This window comes from Cajanus cajan, chromosome 4 (genome assembly GCF_000230855.2).
Source record: "Cajanus cajan strain Asha chromosome 4, NIPB_CcT2T_4, whole genome shotgun sequence".
NCBI lineage: Eukaryota > Viridiplantae > Streptophyta > Magnoliopsida > Fabales > Fabaceae > Cajanus > Cajanus cajan.
Genome location: NC_138520.1, coordinates 13,307,139 through 13,333,863, shown reverse-complemented (window position 1 = coordinate 13,333,863; position 26,725 = coordinate 13,307,139). Strand labels below are relative to the sequence as shown.

The window sequence follows — 26,725 nt, the reverse complement described above, 5'->3', positions numbered from 1 at the left end:
TTTCAACCCGAACAAGTTCAAACCAAAAGCTCAGTCGGCCGGATATGGGTCACATTTTTCTAAAGTCGATTTACAACGGGTTGAACATTTTTCACCCGAACCCGACCAAACCCGCCCGTTGCCCACCCCTACACTCCAACATTCTTCAAGTTCACCCAGATGAGAACATAGAAAAAGAACCCAACACATTTTTCTCTCCCGTAAAGCTTTTCCGGTAAACCTCACGTTTGATCTTTCTTTTCTTCCTTTATATTCTGCATTTTCTCTTTCCCACGAAGCATCCTAGAAGTTTCGTGCATGATCTCCTTTTTCTCCTTTATCCTCTATTGCATCGTTTTTTTTATTTATCTTTTCTTACTAGATCCATCTTTTCCCCCTTTATTCTTTGCTGCGTCACTTCCTTTTTATTACTTTTTCCTTTCGTACGTTGCTACAGATGAGGCCCCTCTTTTTCTTCTTCTCTGCTGCTTCACTTCTTTTTTATTATTATTTTTCCGTTTGTATGTTGCTGTTTCACTTCTTTTTATTATTTTTTCCCTTTGTACGTTGCTGCTTCACTTTTTTTTCCTTTGTACGCGGATGAGACCCCTCCTTTTCTTCTTCTTTACTGCATCATTTTTTATTTTCCTTTCCGTACGTTCATTTCTTTTTTTCTTTTTTTCTCTTGGCATTTAAATATTATTATCTCTCATTTGTTAACCAAATCACTAATTTACAAAAGTGAGTAGTCATCTAAAAAGAGTCGGGTCTTATGAAAAGGAAATCAGGATTACATTTTTTTTTTGGTAGAAATGGAAAGTTCAAAAAGAAAAGTCAGGGCGAAAAGTCAAGATAGGCCACGACAAAGACAACTACGTGATTCCCATGCTGTCCAACGTGAGCTGTTCAATAACTTCATTAGGCGGTGACGACCACGTGAAGTCTCCTCCGCTACAAGTTTTCTTCGCAAGTATGTCTGCTACCTTATTTGCTTCTCTGTTAATGCAGTTAATTTTAATATTCCACGTCCTTCTCTGAAGATGGTTGATCTCTTCAATAACCTCCAAATGAGAATGTCTCAGGTTATTTCCTTCGGTTATACACTTCATGGCTTCATGGCAATCAGTTTCGCAAATTATGTTTCTCCAACCTTTATTCCAGCAGATCTCCAGGCCAAGTTTAATGGCGTATAATTCAGCTAGAATATGGTCCCCTCTTCCCATGTTATTCGAGAAGCCAAAAATCCATTTTCCATTGCGATCCCGAATAGATCCGCCAATCGTCATAACACTAGATGAAGGATTGAAGCTGCCATCCACATTAACTTTAACGAACCGGTCAGCTGGGGGTTGCCATTGATTATTTTCATCACTGTCCCATTGTGATTTCCTCATAAAACTTAGGTCTTCCATGGTTGTATAAACATGGCAGATAACTTTATTAATATCCCACTTTTCTTCATCAAATATGTGATTGTTCCTCCATCTCCAAGCCCACCACATAGTAGTGATGATTTTAACAGTATTTTTATGTTTTAGGATATTTGTAACCCAGGTGAGAATATTGTCTGTCATCCATAAATTCTTTTCAAGTAGCTCTAATTTATTCCACAGTTCCTTTGATTTGGGGCAATCCCGGAGGGCGTGGATAACATCCTTGGTGGTTGCAGAGCAGCGGGGGCAAGATTCCAAGTTAGACAGGTGGCTAGCCTTCCTCTTACTATTTGTCGGAATTGCATTGTTAAGAATAGACCAACAAAACATTCTTAATTTCTCCGTACTTTGAAGTTGCCATATTTGCTTCCAAATGGGGTGAGGGTAAAATTCAAGATCGCCTTGAAGCCAACTATAAGCTGAAGAGGTTGTGTAGTCTCCAGAAATTGTCTTGCTCCATCTGAATGTGTCTTGTCCCACTGGTGTTGGGGGGACTTTAACTCTAAGGATCTTTTGTTCAATGTCTTTGGTGATATTTGTGCGCAAGGCTAGAAGGTTCCATTTTTTGTTCACCTAGAGGTCAGCCAAACTGAGTTGGGTGTCAGAAATATGCACAAAAGGGACTTTAGTGCAGAGTGGCCCATCTCCAAGCCAATCCTCGTAAAATACAGAAGATCTTCCCATACCAAGTTTCGGTTCAAAGCCATATTTGAGAACCTCCACTGCCTTCTTGATACTTTTCCAAACGTAAGATGGACATTTGATGATCAGAGGGGTCAATATGGAATTTGATTTCAGATATTTATGCTTCAAAAATTTTACCCAAGGAGTTTCAGGATTCATGATATATTTCCATATTTGCTTCCCTAGTAAAGCAGTATTCATGTTTCTGGCTTCCCTTACGCCAAGCCCACCATGAGCCTTCGGTTTCGTAACCTGAGACCAGTTAACTAAATTCCAACTACGGGAAGTGCCATCTTTAGACCAAAAAAATCTGCAACAGAGTTGGTTGAGATGGTCACAAGTTCTTTGTGGTAGCCAGTATGCTTGCATAGTATACACCGGGATAGATGTTATAACTGACTTTGCCAGGCAGGTCCTTCCAGCTCTATTCAAAAGTTTTCCTTTCCAGGAGGCAATTCTACTCCTAACTTTGTTGGTGACATGCTCAAAATCCTTATTCGTAGCTTTACCACTGATAAGGATATGGCCTAAATACTTTCCCACAGAGTTGGATTTCTTTATCCCCAGTAGGTTCTCAAGCTCCTCAAGTCTTGAGTTGATTATCTTCTTTGAGCAAACAAACTTGGATTTCTGTTGGTTTATCTTGAGACCCGAGGCTCTACAAAAATCCTCTAGGGTCCTCTCCATAACTCTAGCTTGATCTTCCGTAGCTTCGCCAAATAGTAAGAGGTTGTCAGCAAACATTAAATGTGAAAGAGCAGGGCCACCACGAGAAAGGTGAGCAGGTTTCCAAATATTGTTATCCACTAGCTCATTGATTTTTAAAGCAAGTCTTTCCATACAAAGAACAAACAGGTAAGGGGAGAGAGGGTCCCCTTGCCTAAGCCCTTTAGAAGGAGCGAAGCCTTCCAAAGATGAACCATTCCAAAGAATCTTTAGGTATGAACCCGTAACACCCCACATCATGAGTTGAATGGTACGCTCAGGGAACCCGAATAGATTAAGCGTTTCGCGGAGAAAACTCCAGGAAATCAGGATTACATAAAAGTAGATAATAATAATAATAATAATAATAAATATAATAATAATAGTAAATATAATAATAATAATAATAATAATAATAATAATAATAATAAATATAATACTTATAATTATAATCATAGTAATAGTGATAATAGTAATAGTTACTATAATAACAACAATAATAATAATAACTATGGGTTTTTTTCATCAATATTTATATTAATAATATTTATCATTTATTTAAAAAAAGAATTATTTGAATGAAACATTCTCTTGATTCTAGAGCTTAAAGGTGCAAGTTGTGACAATTTGTTACCTGAAAATCTTTATTTGAATTCAAAATATAATTAAACATCAAAAAAGTATTATCACAATATTCAATATAAATATTTGAAGTGATTATATCGAAGATTTTATTGGAGGAATGATTAATAGATGTGACATCTTTTTAACCTTTGAATTTAATATACAAGTTGTGACAACTTAATATCTTTAAATTACTTCTCCAGAATAAAAATATCCAACCGAAAATCTTTTAAGTATATACTATAGTAATAATAATACCTATAACAATAATTATAATTAAAATTAAATATTTTATTGAGTAGACTTTGGTGTACACCTCAGTCAATTTTATACTATAGTAATAATTATAATTTTATGCGTCGACGGCGCTGGTGATCCGGAAGGGGACGACGTTCGAGCAGAGAGAGAGGGAGAAGATGATAAAGAAGGCGTACAAGGAGAGGATGACGGAGCTGAAGGAGGAGATTCGGTTGAACAAGGTGGAGAAGAGGAAGAAGAAAGAGGAGAGGGAGAAGAAGAAGCAGGAGAATATTATCAGATCTGGAACCAAGTTCCAGAAGATTACAAACCCTAATACTTTGAAGAAGATTGCAAAATCCAAGCAGAGGAAACAACTTAGGGTTGTTCCCGATGAATTGCTTAGGAAATAGACAATAATTTCTTTTTTAATTTTTCAATTCGGTTTCTATATATTGCCTTTTAGTGGATAATTTTGTAGTATTGAGATTTCAATTGATGCTTAATATACAAGCTCGTTTTGTCGTAATTGTTATTTGTTTGCTTTTGAGCTCCCCTGGTTCCATAGTTATGATCCAAAATTTACAATGTTAAGTTTTTAATCTATAAGAATCTCAAAATCCAGTCATTATAGTTCCTTTCAGTGATTAATATTATAGTCTCTGCTACAAGATCGGTTTACTACTACTAGAAGCCAAAGTTTTAAATTGCAGTTTTCATGGCGATATTTGATGCTGGGAGAAATTTTAGACAAATTTGATGTTGTAGCCGAAATTTTAAAATCCTTGCTAGAAACTTTCTTTGAGATTTTGTTTCATCCATTAGCGCCGGATGAAACATGTGAGAAGAGGATCCAAATTTGTGCGACATTTATTGTATGGAAAGAATAAAAATAAGAATTTCTTGGCCTTTAGAAGATTTTGGTATAAATAATGGTACAAATGAATATAGAAGAAAAGTGTGTGATCTAGCAATGAAAACGAACCCATAATAAAGGTTTTTCTACCTTTTCTAACAAAAACAAAAAAACGAACCCATAATAAAGGTTTTTCTACCTTTTCTAACAAAAAACAAAAATGATGATTTTGTTGAGGAAATAAAGACAACCTACCAGTAGTCCTTACATGAACAAGATCCATCTATGAAGTGATGGAATCTACTTGAATCTCTGACGGTGATTTCCCGGTTTACAATCTTGGAGATTACCTTGATGGCAGCATGGCAATTGTTACAGGCTCCTAGGTTCTTCAATACCAATATGGGTGACCCTTCTGGGGTGCTAATGAGAGCAAAGGCAATGGCAATGCGTTCACTGTGATATTTTAGCGACTCTAACTTGACTTCCTCGTCCACATCGTGAAGGGCACAACTCGAGTCAGGTTTATACCCTTGTTTCTCCATTTGCTCTTCCAGTTCATCAAGCTTCCTCGTTATCTCTTTCATCTGTGGGTGAGACATGTCATTGGCTGAGAAACATGTGTCTTCTGTTTGATTTCAACCCAACTGTATCCTGGCACCTTTCTAACCCCTCGCTCTCTCATTGCCTTCTTCACCTTTCCCACATTCTCCCATTCACCAACTGCTGCATAGATATTGGACATGCTAGCATATGGAGCAGCATTTCTAAGGACCTCCACATTGAATAGTTTGTCTGCTGCTTTCTTTGCCAACTCTTGATTCTTATGGATCCCGCATGAGTTGAGAACTGATGTCCACATTACCTCATCCGCTTCAAAAGGCATCAGAGCCATCAATTTCTCAGCCTCATCAAATCTTCCACTGCGACATAGCATATCAACCATTGATGCGTAATGCTCTCTTCTTGGTACAAGTTTATACACTTGAGTCATGGAGTTAAAGTACCGTAGTCCTTCTTCAAATAGACCACAGTGGCTGCAGGCACATAAAATGCTAAGGAAGCTAACGAAATTTGGTTGTAGACCTGAATTAACCATTTGCTCAAATGATTTAAGAGCATGGTCGCCGTCTCCGTTTTGTGCATAAGCTGAAATCAGTGCATTCCAGGAGACAGAATTCCTCACAGGCATCTCTTGAAACATTTGAAGTGCATCTTTTATTGATCCATATTTTGCATACATGTCAACCAGTGCACTCCCGGAAAAAAACATTTGAAATGCATCCTGATCTGATAATATGAGACTGTATCTGTTTTCCCAGTGTCAGTGAAGCTAGATTCGCACAGGCTCTTAAGATACTGGCATAAGTAGCCGAGTCAGCACTTATTTTGGCTCTTTGCATCTCAATGAATAGCTTTAGGCCATCTTCATGGAGTCCCTTCTGAACATAACCCGAGATCAGGGCTGTCCATGTAACTGAACTTTGATGAGCCAGATCTGCAAAAATCCTCTTTGCTTCCCCAAATTTGCCACATTTAGCATACATGTCAACCATAGCATTTCCAACCAGACTGTCTGAAATGGCATTTGTTACTAAAGTCTGGGAATGGATTTGCCTACCCATTTCCAAGCTCAAAGCATTTGCAGCGATACTCAACAAGGTAGCAAATGGGAATTGTCCCCGGTCAAATCTAGTATACTGTAACTCCCTGAAAAGTTCAAGAGATTCTTCCATTCTTCCATTCCATGCATAGCATGTGACAAGCACATTGTAAGAGATACCATTCACCTCCGGCATCTCATCAAAAAGTTTACTAGCTTCAACAACACGGTCATGCTTAGAGTAGAAATCAAGCAAAGCATTAGCCACAAACACATTCCACACAAAATTACACTTCACCAAAAAATTGTGAACTTGTTGCCTAAATTCTATATCATCCAACTGTATCCCTGCAGTTAAAATCGCAGCAAAAGTAAATTCTGTTGGCCTAAGCCCCAAATCCTGCATCTTGAAAAATAGGTTTATGGCATCATGATTGAACCCCTCTTTGGAGTACCCCGTCAACAATGCATTGAAAGTGACAGTGTTTTTTTCCAGCATTTGCTTGAAGAGGTGACAAGCCAAGCCAAGGTTACGCGTCTTACAGTAAGAATCAAGCAAAGAGTTGCAAACCATGAGGGTGGAATCATACCCTGACTTGACAACCTGGGCATGCACTTGTCCCACTTCATTGACACTTTCAAATTCAGTGAACCCAGACAAGAGAGTGGCCAAGGTGACATGATCCGGAACCGTGCCATGCCTGCACATTTCGGCGAAGAGACCAAAGGCTTCACGGAACTGGTTGTTCTGAGCATAGCCACCGATCAGCATAGTCCATGTAATAACCGTGCGGTGAAGCATGCTGTCAAACATGCTCCTAGCAATGGAAAGATTGCCAGAGTTGATGTAACCCATGATCATGGTGTTGGTGGAGATGGTGTTCTTGTGAGGCATTTCGTCGAACAGTTTGAGTGCTGCATCCAAATCCCCACGTTGTAGAAGAGTCTTCACCTGGAAATTGGAACGGTACGTTGTGGGGTCGAAGCCTGTCTTGATGATGGAAGCATCAACCTGAAAGTGTCGTTTTGGAGATGCCAAAGTTCTGATGCCGTTTATCCTCGTACATGCTTTAACGTAATTCGAAAACGAAAAATGGGAACTTCTTTTTGGCTCCAAATTGTGCTACTTAGTCACAAACACATACTCGTATCACAGCTACATCGCATGACGTGGCCCAACTTTTAATTTTAGTTACAAAATCTCTTTAAAGAAACAAAAAACAAATTGTAAACATGTGATTAAATTTTATATTTTTCGATAAAAGTACAACTATTATGGTGTTAAAAAAAAGTAGGACTTTCAAAATAAACATGTAATTCAGATTAATTTAGATGTATATTTTAATTAAATTCAACTCTTTAAAATTAATTGGTTAAATAGTACATATAATTTCATAAATTTATTTTAATTTTCATAGTTAAAAGTATTACATTTTAACTCGTAGACATACAATTTTTTATTATTTCTTTTTAATCTCTCTCTTTTCAGAGATTTTTTTTTAGTTTCTATATCTTTCTAAATTTTATCTTTTAATTTCTATAATAAATTAACGATATAAATTAAAATGAAATAAAAATAATATATATATAAGAATTAAAATAAAATATTAATAAATTAAAATAATTTTTACTCAACTCTAAATCAAATGGATACCTTTATCTTTCTATTAGAGCCAAGATGATTAATATTTTTCACTATAGAAAAAAACTAATATCTTAAATTTTTAAACAACTAGTATTTTTAAGCTACGAAAAGTTTATTATATATAATTAAAATTTATAATAAATTATATATAAATAAATATTATATTTAAATATATACATGATACTTAAAATTAAATAAATATTTTTTTTAAACATATAAATTATATTTTTAAATTTATGATAAATAATTTACATATAATATAATAAAAGATTATTTTTATTTATTGATAATTTATTTTAAAATATTAAAATTTAATTTATAAATAATTATTTTTATCTGTTGATTCAGAATATGTTTCCACTTGTATAGCAGTACTCTATTATTTTTGAGATGTAGCATATTCAGTTTCGTGGTCTAGTTTGCTCTACTTCTAATGTGATCTTTTGATTACAAATTCAGAATATTGCGAGGCAACTGTGCACATGGAGTCACAGTAAACAAAAATTTAGGGGATTTTTATTTTTGAATAAATTATATTTTTAAACACCTCTATTTAATTTTAGAATTCAATTATTATTTTTAAAAACTTTAATTTGATCTTTAATTTTTAAAAATATTTAATATTATTCTTTCATTTAAATCCATACTAGCAATATTTATAAAATTAGATCAAATGACAATATTAAATATTTTTTGAAAATTAGAGGATTAAATTCAACATTTTAAATGATTCAATTTAGTTATTTAATTTTTAAAAATATTCAATATTATCCTTCTATCGAATTTCATTAACATCATTAATGTTGATTTAAATGTAAGGATAACAATAAAATTTTTTAAAAAACTAAAAAACTAAATTGAATTATTTAAAATAATGAAATCAAATTAAATCTTAAAAATAAATACATAAATAATAATTTAATCTTTATTATTTTTTTAGCGTTTCACACTAAGGAAATCTTTTATGATGTTGGCACATGATTATTCTATATATATTTATTTAAATATAAAATGAAGTACTTAACGGTAGAATTATCAAAGTGGATTTTGCCTCGTGGATCAATTTGGTCTATTTTAAAAATGAATCGAGTCAGACAAAAAAAATTAAAATTCATAAATGATCACAAAATTCAACCCACCCACTTTTGATTTGACTCGCTCGGATTCAACCCATAATGATTCAAATTGTCTATCTAATCAATGACGGATCCAAAAATTTTAGATAGTGGGAGCAATACTTATTTATATATTTGTAGTATTAAAAATTTTATGTATAACTTTTATAGACATAAATATATATCATAATTATTTTTTACAAGTTTTTATATCTAGGATTATAATTAAAGATGAAAATAAATTAGGTCAGATTAGATTTTATTATAATTTAGTAGGTTTGAACCTAACTTTCTTTAAAAATATATATCTTAAGTATGACTTATTTATCTATAAGACATTTTTTAAATGTTTGGGTACAATTCTAAAGACCTACTTTATAATAATTTAATATTATTAAAAATATAAAAATAAATATGTTAAATTTTATAAAAATCAAGTTTAATTTATTTAGTTTTTAATATTAATATATATTTTTAGATGATAATTTATTTTAAAATATCTATAACTATTAATAAAGGGAATATATTTTTAAATAATCACTTTTGTTTCCATTTTTTATAGATTTTTTTACCCTTCGATTATGCAATAACTTCTTATAGATAAAAGATAAAATGGAGAAAATATAAATATACAAAAAATTGTAACCGTCCATGTAACTATTAGAGACACGAAGTGTCTCGGCCACTTTAGTATTTTATAATAACATTTCTAAATGAAACATAAATCTTTCAATTTTTCTTATTTTTATTTTTTTTAATCAACATATATAATTTTACTATTTTGATATTTTTAATCAACGTATACAATAAATAGAAAACACAAAAGGTAAACATGCATACTACAAAATTTATTTTATCAAATTTTTTTAATATATTACATTATATATGTGAGTATTAATATATATATATATATATATATATATATATATATATTATAATTAAACTTTTTTTTAAAATTCATTATTAAAAAGTATTCTTTATCACATAAGAGAATTAATCTCCTTTAAAAGTTTGACAGACATCAAATAAATAAACATTTTCTTCGAATCTATATTTTATACATATGATAATTTAAACATATATATTTGTTTTATTAGAATATAATTTTTATTTTTTAAAAATATTATTTTTTAAAATAAAAAATTATGTATGTGTCAAATTATTTTTTATCTGTGATGAATTAATTTAATTTTGAATATGAAAGAGTTGATGGAGCTAAAGATGATTTATTCTTTAACAATGTTGATCATTTTATAAAAATGTTGAATTGTTTTACTTTGATGACATTAATGTTATGCTGTTTTATTTTATGTAAGCGCTTAAAAAAGAGGGGGAAATGTGATATTACTACGAAAGAAGTTTATTTAAAAGATGTGTATTATTATGAAAGAAGTTTATTTAAAGAAGTCTATTTTCATATGATTATTAATGATGTTTAATTAATAGTGTTCCTGTTGGAAACACTCTTTTGGAAACATTCTTTTTCTCCTTTCTTTTGACTAGTCTCTTAAGTTTCAAGTGTTGGCCGAGTCTTGTACTGACATATTTCCTTGATGCAATCTCAAAAATTCAGCTTCCTTAGCATATCTGGCACTATCTGGAAAATATTTCTCCAGAAACACCTTTTTAAAGTTATCCCAATTTACCGCTTCACCTCTAGCCTCCATCATAGCTTGAGCACCCTTCCACCAGAAGCTAGCCTCACCCACTAGCATATAAACAGCATAATTTAGCTTCCTCTCCTCGGGGCATTGCATCACCATGAAGATTTTCTCCATCTCCTCAATCCACTGGTCAGCAACTTCAGGTCCATCAACACCTGTAAATTGAGGAGGATTCCCTTTTCTGAATTCTGACAAGCCCCTATATTCATCAGGTACTTCAATCCTAGCTGCTTCAGCTGCAGCCCGGTTAGTCTCCATCTGAGCCAACAAGGTATTCTGTTGTCCAATAGCAGCAGCAATTAACTCCATAGCTTGAGCAATCTGTTGCGCATCCACGCCTGAAGAAGGATTAGAATTGTTTCCCCTACCAACCATCCTAATCAAGATGAAAGATCAAGGAATTTTATGAGTTTACACTAAAACTCATAAGAAATTCCTAATCAAGATTAAGAAACTCATGAGTTACTCATGAAGTTCCTTTCAAAATTCGTTTCCATACAACGGAAACATAACAAGACCATTCCCCACAAACCCTAAAGAGACTCGACCAGCTCTGATACCAAAATTGTAACGACCCACCCTAGGCCGTCACATCAATAACCAAACAAAATAAAATATTAAAATAAAGAAAATAGAGCAAAAGCCAGCTACGCTAGAGTGTAATTATACAATAACATATAAATTGTTTCCAAAATATATAATATAATCTGCTATAGCAGAGTCATCATCCTTAGTAAAGTTATACAGTAATCCAAAAGATAATATAATATAGACACCCTAGGTGCTGGTCAAGCTCTAAACCTTGCTACTACTCAAAGCAGCTATCAGAAAACTTCTTGCTATCCCAAGCCTCACACCTGATCTGCTCCCCCACAAAGTGAGATCATCACAGTCCAAACCACATGGAAAACATGCAAGGGTTAGCACATATAAAACCAACCATAGTACATGATAAAATATCATTAAACAGATATTTATCCATAATATATATATATCCGCACCAAGGAAATAAACCTTATAAATAGTTATTTCCATGCCAAATATAAATCAAATCTAAAATCCAATGCATACAATCCACACCATTTGTATACATATTCCACATCCAGAAACAAAGTCACACCACTGTATAATTATTCCATGATCTCACACCAACATATCCTCACAATGTTGGCCTCAACACCATCCATCAAGTGTTGACACGCACGCTGAAACATATCAGCAACCCAGGAATCACACCTGACCTCTCATGGAATTATACAGCTAGAATTACGTCGTCACGTAACCCTGGTGATCATGGCCACTTCATCCATCGGTATGACTCAGCCTGGCCCTCATACCGGTAGCAAATAGAATACTTAAAGGAGTACTTCAGAATCCACCTAACATCTGAAGTGGTTTATCATATAACCTTTGGAAAAGTTCCACATTGGAATCCTCACCATGGGATTCCCAATTTCATACTTTTCCAAAGATTATATCCTGATCTCACCAAGAGATCTAATCCATACCATAACCTTACTCCTTTAAGTCCTATTTACTTTTCCAAACCACATACACAGCATATTCCATAATTAAACATAACCATAACCATGCCAATTTGTCAATATAATAATAATATAAATATCCAAAACAACCATCAATTGATCCAAATTATACTATATGAAATGAAAATCTCCACATAAAATAGCATATTAAAATTATACTATTCCTATCATGGTCATACGCACTAGATTAATTTTATAAGCACTACCCTTACTTAGCATACTAGATTAATTTTATAAATGCCACCCTTACTTGTATAAACCTGAACTGAAACTCGGGCAGAACCTTCACCTCTCTCCTTAAACAGGAACCGAAACTCGGGCAGAATCTCCTCTACTGGATTCCTCTTCCTCTCTTTCCTCTTTTCTTTCCCCTCTTCTCTCTTTCTCTCTCTAGGAATTCTTCTCTCTCAAGGCATACATTTCCAACACCCCAAGGCCCCTATTTATAGCAAATTTTCGCCACCTAACCAGAACGGCCCGTTCCGAAAACGGAACGCCCGTTCTGAACCCTTCAGAACAACGTAAAATTTTCGACTGGAACGGCCCCAGAACGGCCCGTTTCGAAACCCAGCAGAACGGCCCGTTCTCCTTTCGGAACGGCCCGTTCTGCAAGGAGAACGCCCTGTTCTCCAAGCAGAACGGCCCGTTCTGCAAGGGGAACGCCCCGTTCTCCAAGCAGAACGGCCCGTTCTCCTTTGGAGAACGGCCCGTTCCGGCCCTGTTCTGCACAAATTCAGAACACGTATTTTTCTCTTTTGGAACGGCCCGTTCCGCTTTTGGAATAGCCCGTTCCAAAATCCGAAAATACCCCAAAAATTTTAATAAAATTACGAAAATGCCACCGATAATTACTAAAACGCCATCCAATAATAAGATTACAAAAATATCCCTATACCTTTGAAAATTTACGAAAATGCCATAATAATAAAATGGGTATTACAGTTAAGGTCCAGGGGAGTGTTCGGTAATAACTAGTATAAATAAACGTAAAAAAACACATTTCTTATGCTATCATTATTTTTTTTATAAGTGAAATTAAATATCTATTTTGTTTTTGAACCACATTTTTTAATAATCTATTATTTTTTATATTTTGGAATGTAAATTTTATTTATTTCACATAAATGCCGGTACATCATAACTTTTTTTATTTATTTGTATTTTATCAAATAGTATATATTATTCTGATTGAGGACCAGAATAAATGCATAAAAATTTAAATTTAATTTTTATTATCATTAATTTCTTTTTACTAATTAAAAAAGAGTATATATTATTCTAGCGAAATTTTGTTTTCTTATAATCCTAGCATTAGATAAATCAAAGAATCGTCATAATTTGCGATGTATAAGTAATTTTATTATTTTAAATGCATTTATAACTTCCACTGTTACAATTTTAATTTTTGTCATTTTTTATTTCTAAAATAATATTGTATGACCATTCTTTTATCTTTCAATTATTTATAGGATTCTAGAACATTATAATTTTTTTCTGATCAATTTTTTATTTATACTTTTGAAACATTATATATATCCTCTTCTTTATCTTACAACAATTTATTATATTTATAAATTTACAATTCAAATATTTCGACATTTTATAACATTATTATTTGATTTATTATTATTATCATTTTTAATATTTAAGTATCATTATCTTTATTGGAAATCATTTTTTTTAATATTCAAGTGTCGTCGTCTCTAATGGGATACCAATTTTTATTTTATTTTATTTTATTTATTTTTAAAGTGATGTTGTGATCCTATAAGTTTTATGTTATGGACTGTTAGTTATGTGACACGTGTCCCAATGCATGTGCCCCGCATGAGACGCACACCAGTGTTGCTCTTCATATTAGACCACTTTACCAAAAAATAAAATTCCCAGATACCACAAGAGTAGCATTCAAAAATATTTAATAATTAATAAAATATTTTTTCTTAAATAAAATTGTAATTCAAAAATAGTTTTGTGCTATATCTGTCTTGTTTGTATTTGGCTATCCGATGTGTATTTTTACACTGTGAGCCAGAGTGAGATGTTTCTCACTCCCTTTTCTTTTTGTTGTTCTCCTTTGACTGTTGTACAGGTGATTATCGGCATGAGGCTAGAAATGTAGGTGATGAAGCTTAGGCTTCAGAGTTTGACTTTGCTTTGATAGGACATGTGACATCGGGACGTAGATAGGATTAGATTAGGATGTTCACTTATTAAATTATTTTTGGAGACTTTACTTTTATTTTATTTTTTTTAAAATTTTGCTGATTTTGTTAAGTTATGCATGTGGTACTCTCTATCTGAACACGCTGGATATTTTTAATTATAAAATGTTCTATTATTCAAATTTTATTATTATTATGTGTTATGATATGCAGGATAGAGGGTGTCACATTTAGTGGTATCAGAGCAGGTCGATCCAATCGGCCGTTAGTTATGAGTCTACTGTGCTTGTTTGATAATTGAATGATGGAATGAATTAATTGTGAAATTTATGCTAGCGTGATGATTGATTATGTCTATTGTTTATTTAATTGTGTGTACTATTTTCTTAGATTATGGCTGGTAGAAATGATCGTGCGATTGTTGATGCCCTCCAAGCGTTGGCACAAGCTATGAGTAACAACAATAGGGCTGAAGTCGTTCCTAACTGGTTGGAGCAATTTCAACAAAATCATCCACCTAGTTTCAAAGGAGGATATGACCCAGATGTTGTGATGAATTAGCTAATGGAGATCGAGAAGATTTTCAATGCCATGGAGTGTCCTCTTGCTCAGAAGGTGAGGTTGGCTACCTTCATGTTGACTGCTGATGCCCAATTTTGGTGGGAAGGAGCACTTCAAAGGATGATTGATGGAGGAGTGCAATTGAATTGAGACAACTTCAAGAGGGTCTTCCTTGAAAAGTATTTCCCAGATGATGTGAGGAGTCAAAAGGAAGTTGAATTTCTCGAGCTGAAGCAAGGGAATGATACAGTGGCAGAGTATGCTGCAAAATTTGATGCTCTGGTTCGCTATTATACTCATTATCATGGTGAGGGTGGTGAAAGGGCTAAATGCATTAAGTTCGTGAATGGCCTTCGTCCTGAGATAAAGACAGCAATCAATTATCAAGAGATTTATCACTACCTGACGCTTGTCAACAAGAGTAGAATCTACGACTGTGACAATCGTGCACGTGCCCTTTTTTACAAGGGAGTTGGAGGTCCTATGCGTGCTGCAAGTTCTAGTGCTCTGGGTAAGAGTAAGCCTTACTCCGCTCCTGCCAAGATTCAAGGAAATCATGCTAAGAGTAGATCTGTTGCTGGAAATTCTTTCGTAAGTGGTGCTGCTAGTGTAGGAGGCTCTGTTTCTACCCCTACTAGTCGATGCAAGAAATGTGGGCTACGTGGGCATGAACACTATAACTGTCCTGACAAGGAAATAACATGTTTCAACTGTAATGGCAAGGGTCATATTAGTACTCAGTGTCCACAACCGCCAAGGCAACGCATGATGGGAACAGGAGCTAGTTCTCAACCTAAGCGTCCAAAAACTACTGGAAGAGTATTTGCTCTTAGTGGTGCTGAAGCTGCTCAGTCTGATAATTTAATACAAGGTATTTGTTTCATAGCTGAGAATCCTTTTGTTGTATTGTTCGACTCTGGTGCAACTCATTCTTTCATTTCTTTTGCCTGTCTCCAAAAATTGAAATTGCCAGTGTATTATTTGAGCAATGATCTAGTTGTAGAAACCCCCACAGATGGTCCCATAACTACTTCTAGTATTTATCTTAAATGTCCAATTGTTATTTCTGAAAGACAGTTTCTGGTTGACCTTATCTGTTTGCCTCTTAGTCAACTAGATATCATTCTTGGAATGGACTGGTTATCTTCCAATCATGTCTAACTAAATTGCTTTGAAAAATCCATATCTTTTGGTGAGAGTAAGTGTGGGGAGTTTTTAAGTGCTAATAAAATAAAAACTTGTTTAAAGGAAAATGAAAAGGTTTACATGATTCTCGCCTGTTTGACACTTGAGAAAGACCATGAGCTTAGTGAGATTCCCTTAATGAGTGAGTTTCCTGAAGTTTTCCATAGACTTAGTACCTGGCACTGCACCCATATCTATAGCACCTTATAGAATGTCCCCTAAGGAGTTAGCTGAACTCAACAAACAAATAGAAGAGCTTCAAGAGAAGCAATTCATTAAACCTAGTGTCTCACCTTGGGGAGCGCCTGTTTTATTGGTTAAGAAGAAAGATGGGAGCATGAGGTTGTGCGTAGACTATAGGCAACTGAATAAAGTGACCATTAAGAATAAGTATCCCTTGCCTAGAATAGATGACCTTATGGACCAACTAGTTGGGGCCTGTGTGTTTAGTAAGATAGATTTGAGATCAGGTTACCACTAAATTCGAGTGAAATCTGAGGATATCCCAAAGACTGCTTTTAGGACTCGCTATGGGCACTATAAATATTTAGTTATGCCTTTTGGTGTGACTAATGCACTTGGAGTATTCATGGATTATATGAATAGAATCTTTCACCCTTACTTGGATAGATTTGTAGTGGTCTTCATAGATGACATCCTTGTATATTCTAAGACTAGGGAGGATTATGCTAAGCACCTTAGGATTGTCCTTCAAACCCTTAAGGAGAAGTAATTATATGCTAAATTGTCTAAGTGTGAGTTTTGGCTTAATAGTGTAAGCTTTTTGGGACATGTGATCTCTAGGGAGAGATAGCTGTAGATCCTTCTAAGGTAGAGGTGGTACTTGAGTGGAAAACACCTAAGTCAGTTTTTGAGATTAGGAGTTTTTAGGACTAGCTGGGTATTATAGGAGGTTTATAGAGGATTTTTCTAAATTAGCCTTACCTTTGACCAAATTGACTAGGAAGAACCAACCTTTTGTGTGGGACTCTAAGTGTGAAGAGAACTTTCAGGAGCTTAAAATGAGGTTAACTAGTGCCCCTATTTTAGTGTTACCTGACCCTAGTGAAACCTTTGTAGTGTATTATGATGCCTCTAAGATGGGTTTAGGAGGGGTGCTTATGTAGAAGGGAAAGGTAATAGCTTATGCGTCTAGGCAATTGAAAACCCATGAACAGAACTACCCTACCCATGACCTTGAATTAGCTGCAGTAGTATTTGTTCTTAAGTTGTGGAGACATTACTTGTTTGGATCTAGATTTGAGGTTTTTAGTGACCATAAAAGCCTTAAGTACTTGTTTGACCAAAAAGAATTGAATATGAGGTAGAGGAGATGGTTAAAGTTCCTTAAGGATTATGATTTTCAACTGAATTACCATCCTGGCAAGGCTAATGTTGTAGCTGACGCTTTAAGTAGGAAATCTTTGAGAATGTCCTCTTTGATGATTAAGGAGTTGCGTATGATTGAGGAGTTTAGAGATATGAGCTTAGTGTGTGAGCTGACCTCTAAGAGTATTAAGTTGGGAGCCTTGAGAGTGACTAATAGCTTGATAGATGAAATTAGAGAAGGTCAAAAGGTAGATCCTTTCTTATTGAGTCAAGTAAAGAAGTTGAACCAAGGTATGGAGAGTGAGTTTAGAGTTGGAGTGGATGGAGTATTGAGATTTAAGGATAGGTTATGCATTTCTAGTGTGCCTGAGCTTAAGAGAGCAATCCTAGAAGAAGGTCATAGGAGTAGCCTTAGTATCCATCCAGGAGCCACTAAGATGTACCAAGACCTTAGGAAAATGTTTTGGTGGCCTAAGATGAAGAGGGAAGTAGAGGAATTTGTGTATACCTGCCTAATATGTCAGAAAGCTAAGGTAGAACACCAAAGACCTTCAGGTTTGTTACAACCTTTAGATGTGCTTGTGTGGAAATGGGATAGCATCTCTATGGATTTTGTAGTTGGGTTACCTAGGACAGTGAAGAACTTGGATGCTATATGGATCATTGTGGATAGATTGACTAAGTCTGCCCATTTTATTCCCATTAACATTAGATACCCTTTGGAGAGGTTAACCAAGTTGTACATAGGTGAGATTGTGAGGTTGCATGGAGTTCCTACTAGTATAGTTTATGATAGAGATCCTAGGTTCACCTCTAGATTTTGGGAGAGCTTGCATAAGGCTTTAGGCACTAAGCTTAGATTGAGTTCAGCCTATCATCCCCAAACAGATGGCCAAACTGAGAGAACCATATATAATCTTTGAAAAACTTGCTGAGGGCTTGCATTTTAGAGCATGGGGGTAGTTGGGATAGTTTCTTACCTTTGATAGAGTTTACTTACAATAATAGCTACCATTCTTGTATTGGGATGTCCCCTTATGAGGCTTTGTATGGTAGAAGATGTAGGACACCCCTATGTTGGGTAGAGCCTGGAGAGAATGTTATATTAGGACTTGAGATAGTTCAACAGACTACTGAAAAGGTTAGGATGATCCAGGATAAAATAGAGCATCCCAGAGTAGGAAGAAGAGCTACCATGATAAAAGAAGGAAAGACCTTGAGTTTAAAGAGGGAGACCATGTATTCCTTAAAGTAACTCCTTGGACTGGAGTTGGTAGAGCACTTAAATCTCGCAAGCTTACTCCACAATTCATTGGTCCGTACCAGGTCCTTAAGAAAATTGGTGATGTAGCTTACCAAATTGCGTTACCTCCATCCCTATCAAATCTTCATAATGTCTTTCATGTTTCCCAACTCAGAAAATACATTCATGACCCATCTCATATTGTTGAATTCGACAACATTCAGTTAAAGGATAACCTCACCTATGAAACTATACCTTTGAGGATTGAGGATAAGAGGGTGAAGCAACTAAGAGGTAAGGAAATTCCTTTAGTCAAGGTTGTTTGGGGAGGAAATGTTGAAGAAAGTGCTACGTGGGAATTAGAAAGTCAGATGCAAGAAACATATCCATTTTTATTTGCTTCAGGTAATTTCGGGGACGAAATTTCTAAAAGGAGGGGAGAATTGTAACATCCTGAAAATTTTTACCAATGTAATAACTAATTGTTATTATTATTTTTATATATGGAGATTAATTCTTATGATTATTTTAACAAATTAATGGGTTTTATAAAATATTTTAGATGTTTTTAACAAATTTGAATATTTTAATAATAATTATTTACGAAAAAAATATTTTATATTTTAGTAGCCGAAAACGGACCGTTCCCAAATTGGAACGGACCGTTCCAAACTACTAGAATGACATATAAATTTTACATCGAAACAAGCCGTTCCAAGACAGGATTTTATGAGCAAAATTTGAAACCAGAACGGGCCGTTCCTATTTAAGAACGGGCCATTCCGGTACATGATTTGATAAGCAAAGTTCAAACCTAGAACGGGCTGTTCTGGTTGAAGAATGGGCCTTTCCGGTTACATTTTTTACATATGACTAATGAGTCCAGAACGGGCCGTTCCAGTGGCATATTTTTTAGATGCGAAGGAGTCCAGAACGGGTCGTTCCGATTTTGGAACAGGCCGTTCTGGCCGCGGCCTGATGCTTATAAATAGAGCGTTTTGCACTCTTTAAAATTCATTTCTTCATTTTCTAATCTTTTTCCTCCTTTCTCTCTGAAGACGAAGGGGACCTAGAGGGGACGACCAACAAGATTCAACTCCTGCTTATCGAGGTAAGGGGGGGAGTGAGAAATCTCGCCTTGGGTGTGAGAATATATGTTGGGTAGTGGGATTGGCTCCCAATCCTGTGTTTGCTGTATTTTTTTGTATGCTTATATATGAGAGGTTTCTCCCAATTGTATCTGTTTTGCTTATTATTTTTCTTATATGCAATTAATTGTATGATTTGAGATCTCTATGGGTTCCTATGGGAAACCCTATGAGAAACAGACAAAATATGAATGTTTTTTGTTTTGCTATCTGATTGCTCTATTGTATTCCTTGTTGAATGTAATGTGTAAGTATGTGTTTAATTTTGAGAATAAATATGTTTTGATATGATTTAGAGTGCTCTATGGATTCCAGCGGGAGATCCTATAAGAAATAGGCAAAATATGAATATTTTCTATTTTAATTTCTGATTGTTCTGTTATATTCCTTGTTTGATGAGATGTAAAAATATGTATTTAATTTTATAAATAAACGAGTTTTAATATAAATTAAAGTGCTCTGTGGAGGCTTTGTGAATATAATGAGATAATGTGAAATGTGATTGAGACATGAGATAATGAAATGTGATGACGAAATGTGATGATGTGAAATGACCATGGGAAATGATAGTGTGATATGAGAATGCATAGAGTCGTGATTGACATGTATCATTTGCATAAGTGTTTTAAGCGTACGATATGGAATACACCGCGAGAGAAGGCCCCCTAGTGTAAAAGCTTTAGGGATTAGTCCTTGGGGATAGCTTGGTTTGGAAGTCCCAGTCTCGTCCATTGTGTGCATGGGATGTATCTTGCGCAGCTTAGCTATCCCGACGAGACTCTGGTAGTATATCCTTCTAGTGAGAGTGCCCAGAGGGTGTGACCCAGCATGTACTCCTAGACTACTCTTCGTATATTACTAGCGATAATATGCCATGTGATGTTTTACTGGCACCACATGCATGATAATATGTAGTCCGTGTCCATACATGTGCATTTTCAATATTATATAATAAATTGATATTTTTATGTCTTGAATGAGTGAGATGAAATATTGTTATTAACATATCTATGCTATATTTGTCTTATTTGTGTTTGGCTATCCGGTGTGTATTTATACACTATGAGCCAGAGTGAGATGTTTCTCACTCCCTTTTCTTTTTGTTGTTCTCCTTTGACTGTTGTACAGGTGATTATCAGCATGAGGCTGAAAATGTAAGTGATGAAGCTTAGGCTTTAGAGTTTGGCTTTGTTCTGATAGGACACGTGACATCGGGGCGTAGATAGGATTAGATTCGGATATTCACTTATTAAATTATTTTTGGAGACTTTACTTTTATTTTATTTTATTTTATTTTAAAATTTTGCTAATTTTGTTAAGTTATGCATGTGGTACTCTCTATCTGAACACGTTGGATATTTTTAATTATAAAATGTTCTATTATTCAAATTTTATTATTATTATGTGTTATGATACGCGGGGTAGAGGGTGTCACACAACTTCTCAACACACTAGTCTATTTTTAGAGTTTTCTTTTTGCTTTTTTTTTTGTCTTTCTTTTCCATCTTCCTATGTCCATTTTGAGTACATCTTGTGCGGTTGTGATTTCTTATGGGTTTTGTAATCTAACTTTAGATTTCTTTTGCATGTAATAACTATGGATTTTGTTATCTTTTGTTTTTACTTCTTTAGTTTATGAAAGTTTCATCTACCAATCTACTTATACCATCTATTGTCACCTTCATTTTATTTTTGTACACTGTTTTAAAAATATTTTTTTTACCATTTTAAGCTTCACCTTCATTAAGATAACTTAGTCTATAGAAAACCTTAAACCCAATTGTACCCACCCGCTCAAATCCGAATCCGTTTCAACCTGAACAGCTTCAAACCGAAAGCTCAGTCGGTCAGATATGGGTCACATTTTTCTAAAGTCAATTTACAACGGGTTGAATATTTTTCACCCGAACCCGACCAAACCCGCCCGTTGCCCACCCCTACACTCTAACATTCTTCAAGTTCACCCAGATGAGAACATAGAAAAAGAACCCAACACATTTCTCTCTCCCGTAAAGCTTTTCTGGTAAACCTCACGTTTGATCTTTCTTTTCTTCCTTTATATTCTGAATTTTCTCTTTCCCACGAAGCATCCTAGAAGTTTCGTGCATGATCTCCTTTTTCTCCTTTATCCTCTATTGCATCGTTTTTTTTATTTTATCTTTTCTTACTAGATCCATCTTTTCCCCCTTTATTCTTTACTGCGTCACTTCCTTTTTATTATTTTTTCCTTTCGTACGTTGCTACAAATGAGGCCCCTCTTTTTCTTCTTCTTTGCTGCTTCACTTCTTTTTTATTATTATTTTTCCGTTTGTATGTTGCTGCTTCACTTCTTTTTATTATTTTTTTCCCTTTGTACGTTGCTGCTTCACTTTTTTTTTTCCTTTGTATGTTGCCGCGGATGAGACCCCTCCTTTTCTCCTTCTTTACTGCATCATTTTTTATTTTCCTTTCCGTAAGTTCATTTCTTTTTTTCTTTTTTTTTCTCTTGGCATTTAAATATTATTATCTCTCATTTGTTAACCAAATCACTAATTTGCAAAAGTGAGTAGTCATCTAAAAAGAGTCGGGTCTTATGAAAAGGAAATCGGGATTACATAAAAGTAGATAATAATAATAATAATAATAAATATAATAATAATAGTAAATATAATAATAATAATGATAATATTAATAATAATAATAATAATAAATATAATACTTATAATTATAATCATAGTAATAGTGATAATAGTAATAGTTACTATAATAACAACAATAATAATAATAACTATGGGTTTTTTTTCATCAATATTTATATTAATAATATTTATCATTTTTTTAAAAAAGAATTATTTGAATGTAACATTCTCTTGATTCTAGAACTTAAAAGTGCAAGTTGTGACAATTTGTTACCTTAAAATCTTTATTTGAATTCAAAAATATAATTAAACATCAAAAAAGTATTATCACAATATTCAATATAAATATTTGAAGTGATTATATCGAAGATTTTATTGGAGGAATGATTAATAGATGTGACGTCTTTTTAACCTTTGAATTTAATATACAAGTTGTGACAACCTGATATCTTTAAATTACTTCTCCAGAATAAAAATATCCAACCGAAAATATTTTAAGTATATACCATAGTAATAATAATACCTATAACAATAATTATAACTAAAATTAAATATTTTATTGAGTAGACTTTGGTGTACACCTCAGTCAATTTTATACTTTAGGGTGAATGAGCTGAGACAGTTCAAGAATCTTAAATTTAATAAAAGTAAAATTCAATTAAAAATATCAACACACAAATATTTTCTATAAAGAACTACGTGACTCTAATTTTTTATTACACATGGAGATATGTAGGAGCAAAAAATAAATCTTGTCGAGCCAAAAAAAATAAAAAAATAATATTATCTTCCTTTTTATATAACAATAATAATTTTAACTCTTTTTTAAAATGCATTAGTTAAAATACATTTGATCATTATAGTTAATTAATTTAGAGTGAGATAAATATTTTATAAGTTATAAATAATTTCTTTAATTAATGAAAGGTAAACAATCTTAGGACGAACGCTGTGAGATACTAATGCCTTATGCAAGCTCTATCAAAATCTAGAGGTAAACCTTCGGTCTCTATTTGAAACTATACTTGTCGAAACCCCATGCAACCTCACAATTTCACCTATATACAACTTCGTCAACCTCTCCAAAGGGTATCTAATGTTGATAGGAATAAAATGGGCTGACTTTGTTATTTTATCCACTATAACCCAAATTAAATCTAGATTCTTTGCAGTTCTAGGTAACCCAACCACAAAGTTCATAGAAATGTTATCCCACTTCGACATAAGTATAACTAAAGGTTGCAACTTTCCTGAAGGTCTCTAATGTTCTACCTTAGACTTATGAAAAACTAAGCAAGCTTACATAAATTCTTCTACATTCCCCTTCATTTTAGGGCACCAAAACATCTTTTTGAGGTCTTGATATGTCTTAATGATTCCTGGGTGGATATTAAGATTACTCTTATGACCTTCCTCAAGGATTATCTTCTTAAGCTCAAGTATGTAAGGAACACACAACCTATCCTCAAGCCTTAACACTTGTAACAGCCCAAGCAACCCGCATGTGGATATTGTCCGCTTTGGCCCACGGCCGCACGGTTTTGCTCTTGGCGATGACACGCATGCCACCCCAAAAGGCCTCCACACAAGGAAGGTATCCACACCCATATATATGGCATGCTTCGTTCCCCTTCCTAACCGATGTGGGACTATATCCACCCCCCCTCAAGGGAGTCCAGCGCCCTCGCTGGCACACCGATCCGGGCCCCGGCTCTGATACCAATGTAACAGCCCAAGCAACCCGCATGTGGATATTGTCCGCTTTGGCCCACGGCCGCACGGTTTTGCTCTTGGCGATGACACGCATGCCACCCCAAAAGGCCTCCACACAAGGAAGGTATCCACACCCATATATATGGCATGCTTCGTTCCCCTTCCTAACCGATGTGGGACTATATCATTGTGAAGTCCCACATCGGCTAGTAAGGTGAACGAAGCATGCCATATATATGGGTGTGGATACCTTACTCTTGAGGACGCGTCTAGGGATGCCGTGGGGCATTGCCTAGAACAAAACCCTGAGGCCTTAGGGCAAAGGGGACAATATCTGGCCATGTGGGGTCGCTGTGCTACTCTGATGGGGTTGGCAGGACTTGCCTTGGAGGACGCGTTTTGGGGTGGTGTTGGCCATTCCCGAGAACAAAGCCGTGAGGCCGTGGGCCAAAGCGGACAATATCCTCATGCGGGTTGCTTGGGCTGTTACATTTGGTATCAGAGCCGGGACCCGGGCAGGTGTGCCAGCGAGGGCGCTGGGCTCCCCGAGGGGGGGTGGATTGTGAAGTCCCACATCGGCTAGTAAGGTGAACGAAGCATGCCATATATATGGGTGTGGATACCTTACTCTTGAGGACGCGTCTAGGGATGCCGTGGGGCATTGCCTAGAACAAAACCCTGAGGCCTTAGGGCAAAGGGGACAATATCTGGCCATGTGGGGTCGCTGTGCTACTCTGATGGGGTTGGCAGGACTTGCCTTGGAGGACGCGTTTTGGGGTGGTGTTGGTCATTCCCGAGAACAAAGCCGTGAGGCCGTGGGCCAAAGCGGACAATATCCTCATGCGGGTTGCTTGGGCTGTTACAATCTACACCAACTCTAAATTCATTATCTTTTCCTTGATTTAACTTCTTTGCCTGATTTAACAAGAAATGATATATCTTCTAACCTTTTCTAATTTCATCTATTAGACTAATGGTCACTCTTAAGGTTTTCAATCTAATACTTCTAGGGGTCAACTCAAAAGCTAAACTAAAGTCCCTAAACTCTTCTAACAAACTAAGCTCTCTAACAATTAAAGTAGACACCTGAAGGGATTTTCTATTCAAAGCATCAACTACTACATGGACCTTATGGAGGTGATAACTAAGCTCAAAGTCACAATCCTTAAAAAGTTCTAACCATCTACTATCTCATGTTAAGCCTTTTTGGTAAAAAAGGTACTTAAAACTTTTATGGTCACTGAATACCTTAAACCTAGATCCAAATATTAATCTACCAATTGTATTTGATGTTTTTATTAATTAAATTAAATATATAGAAAAATTCATATAATTTTAAAATTATTTAATAATTTATTACATCATTTTGATTTTAACACATAATACAATATTTATTTGAAATATTATATTATATATATAAAAAAGAACTCCAAAGCATATAAAAATTAAAATTCATGATCATGAGTTTAATATTTTGAATTTTCAATAATATTCTACTGAGTTGTTATGTAATCATTTATATTCTTCGTGACGCATGTCAAAACAATTTTTTTCTTCAATAAATTAGTTTCAATAAAAACATAAATTTTTCTTTAATTATTGTTTAGATTCATTTATCACCAATAAATACAACAAAATATTTAGATATCTTTAATAAAATAACTTTCTATCAATTAAACTATCTTTATTATTATTTTTAGACTAAAAACTTAATTTGGTCCCTTATAATCTTTTTTTGTTTTAATTTAGTCCCTCATTAATTTTTGGTCTCAATTTGGTCCCAAACTAATTAATTGGTTTCAATTTAGTCCCAAATTAATTAATTGGTTTCAATGTGGGACTTTCCGTCCAAATTGCTTTAACGGTGTTAACTTTTGACCACGTGGACGCCATGTAGATGCATACGTGGATGCCACGTAGATGAGAATTTTTTTTAAAACACCTGGACCCAGAACGACCCGTTCTGAAACCGGAACGGGCCGTTCTGGGTGCACTTTTGGTGTGTTAATTTTGCATCCGGAATGGCCCGTTCCATGTGCAAAATTAACACAACGAAAATGCAACCAGAACGGCTCATTCCGGTTTCAGAACAGGACGTTCCGGTTTTATTTTATTTTTTTATATATAAAATATTAATAATTTTATAAAATATATATTATTAATTATATTTTAATTATGTTATTATATCTAATAAAATAAATATATTAATATTTTTTTATATTTATTTTTTTTTATATTTATTTTATTAATTTTTATCATGTTATTCTTTTAATCTTAAATAAGTTGGAAAAAATTATAAAGTGATATTTAAATATTTCTTCACAGAAAGAGAAAGAAAAAATTATTACTCTATTTATAAGATAATTATATTTTATAAAAATAAGTAATTTTAAAATTTTTACTATAAAAAAATATTTTTCAAAATTATTATATTTTTTAATAAAATTAATCAAGAATATTGGTTTAATTGCATTTTTTATCTCTCAAGTATTACAATTGTGCAGTTTTGTGATCTCCAAGATTTTAATTGCATAATTTTAGTCCTTAAAGAATTACAATTGCGCGATTTTGGTCCTTCAATTTTTAATTAAACAATTTTAGTCCCTCAAATATCATAATAGTATGATTTTTGTTTCTCCCATTAAAAATTAATAATTTTAATATATATATATAT

General features: G+C 34.2%; 1 pseudogene; it reads right to left on the bottom strand.

Annotated features, from left to right (window-relative positions):
* Positions 1-4,436: 4,436 nt before the first annotated feature.
* On the bottom strand, positions 4,437-10,596 carry LOC145957178 (putative pentatricopeptide repeat-containing protein At2g01510 pseudogene; annotated as a pseudogene).
* Positions 10,597-26,725: the final 16,129 nt, after the last annotated feature.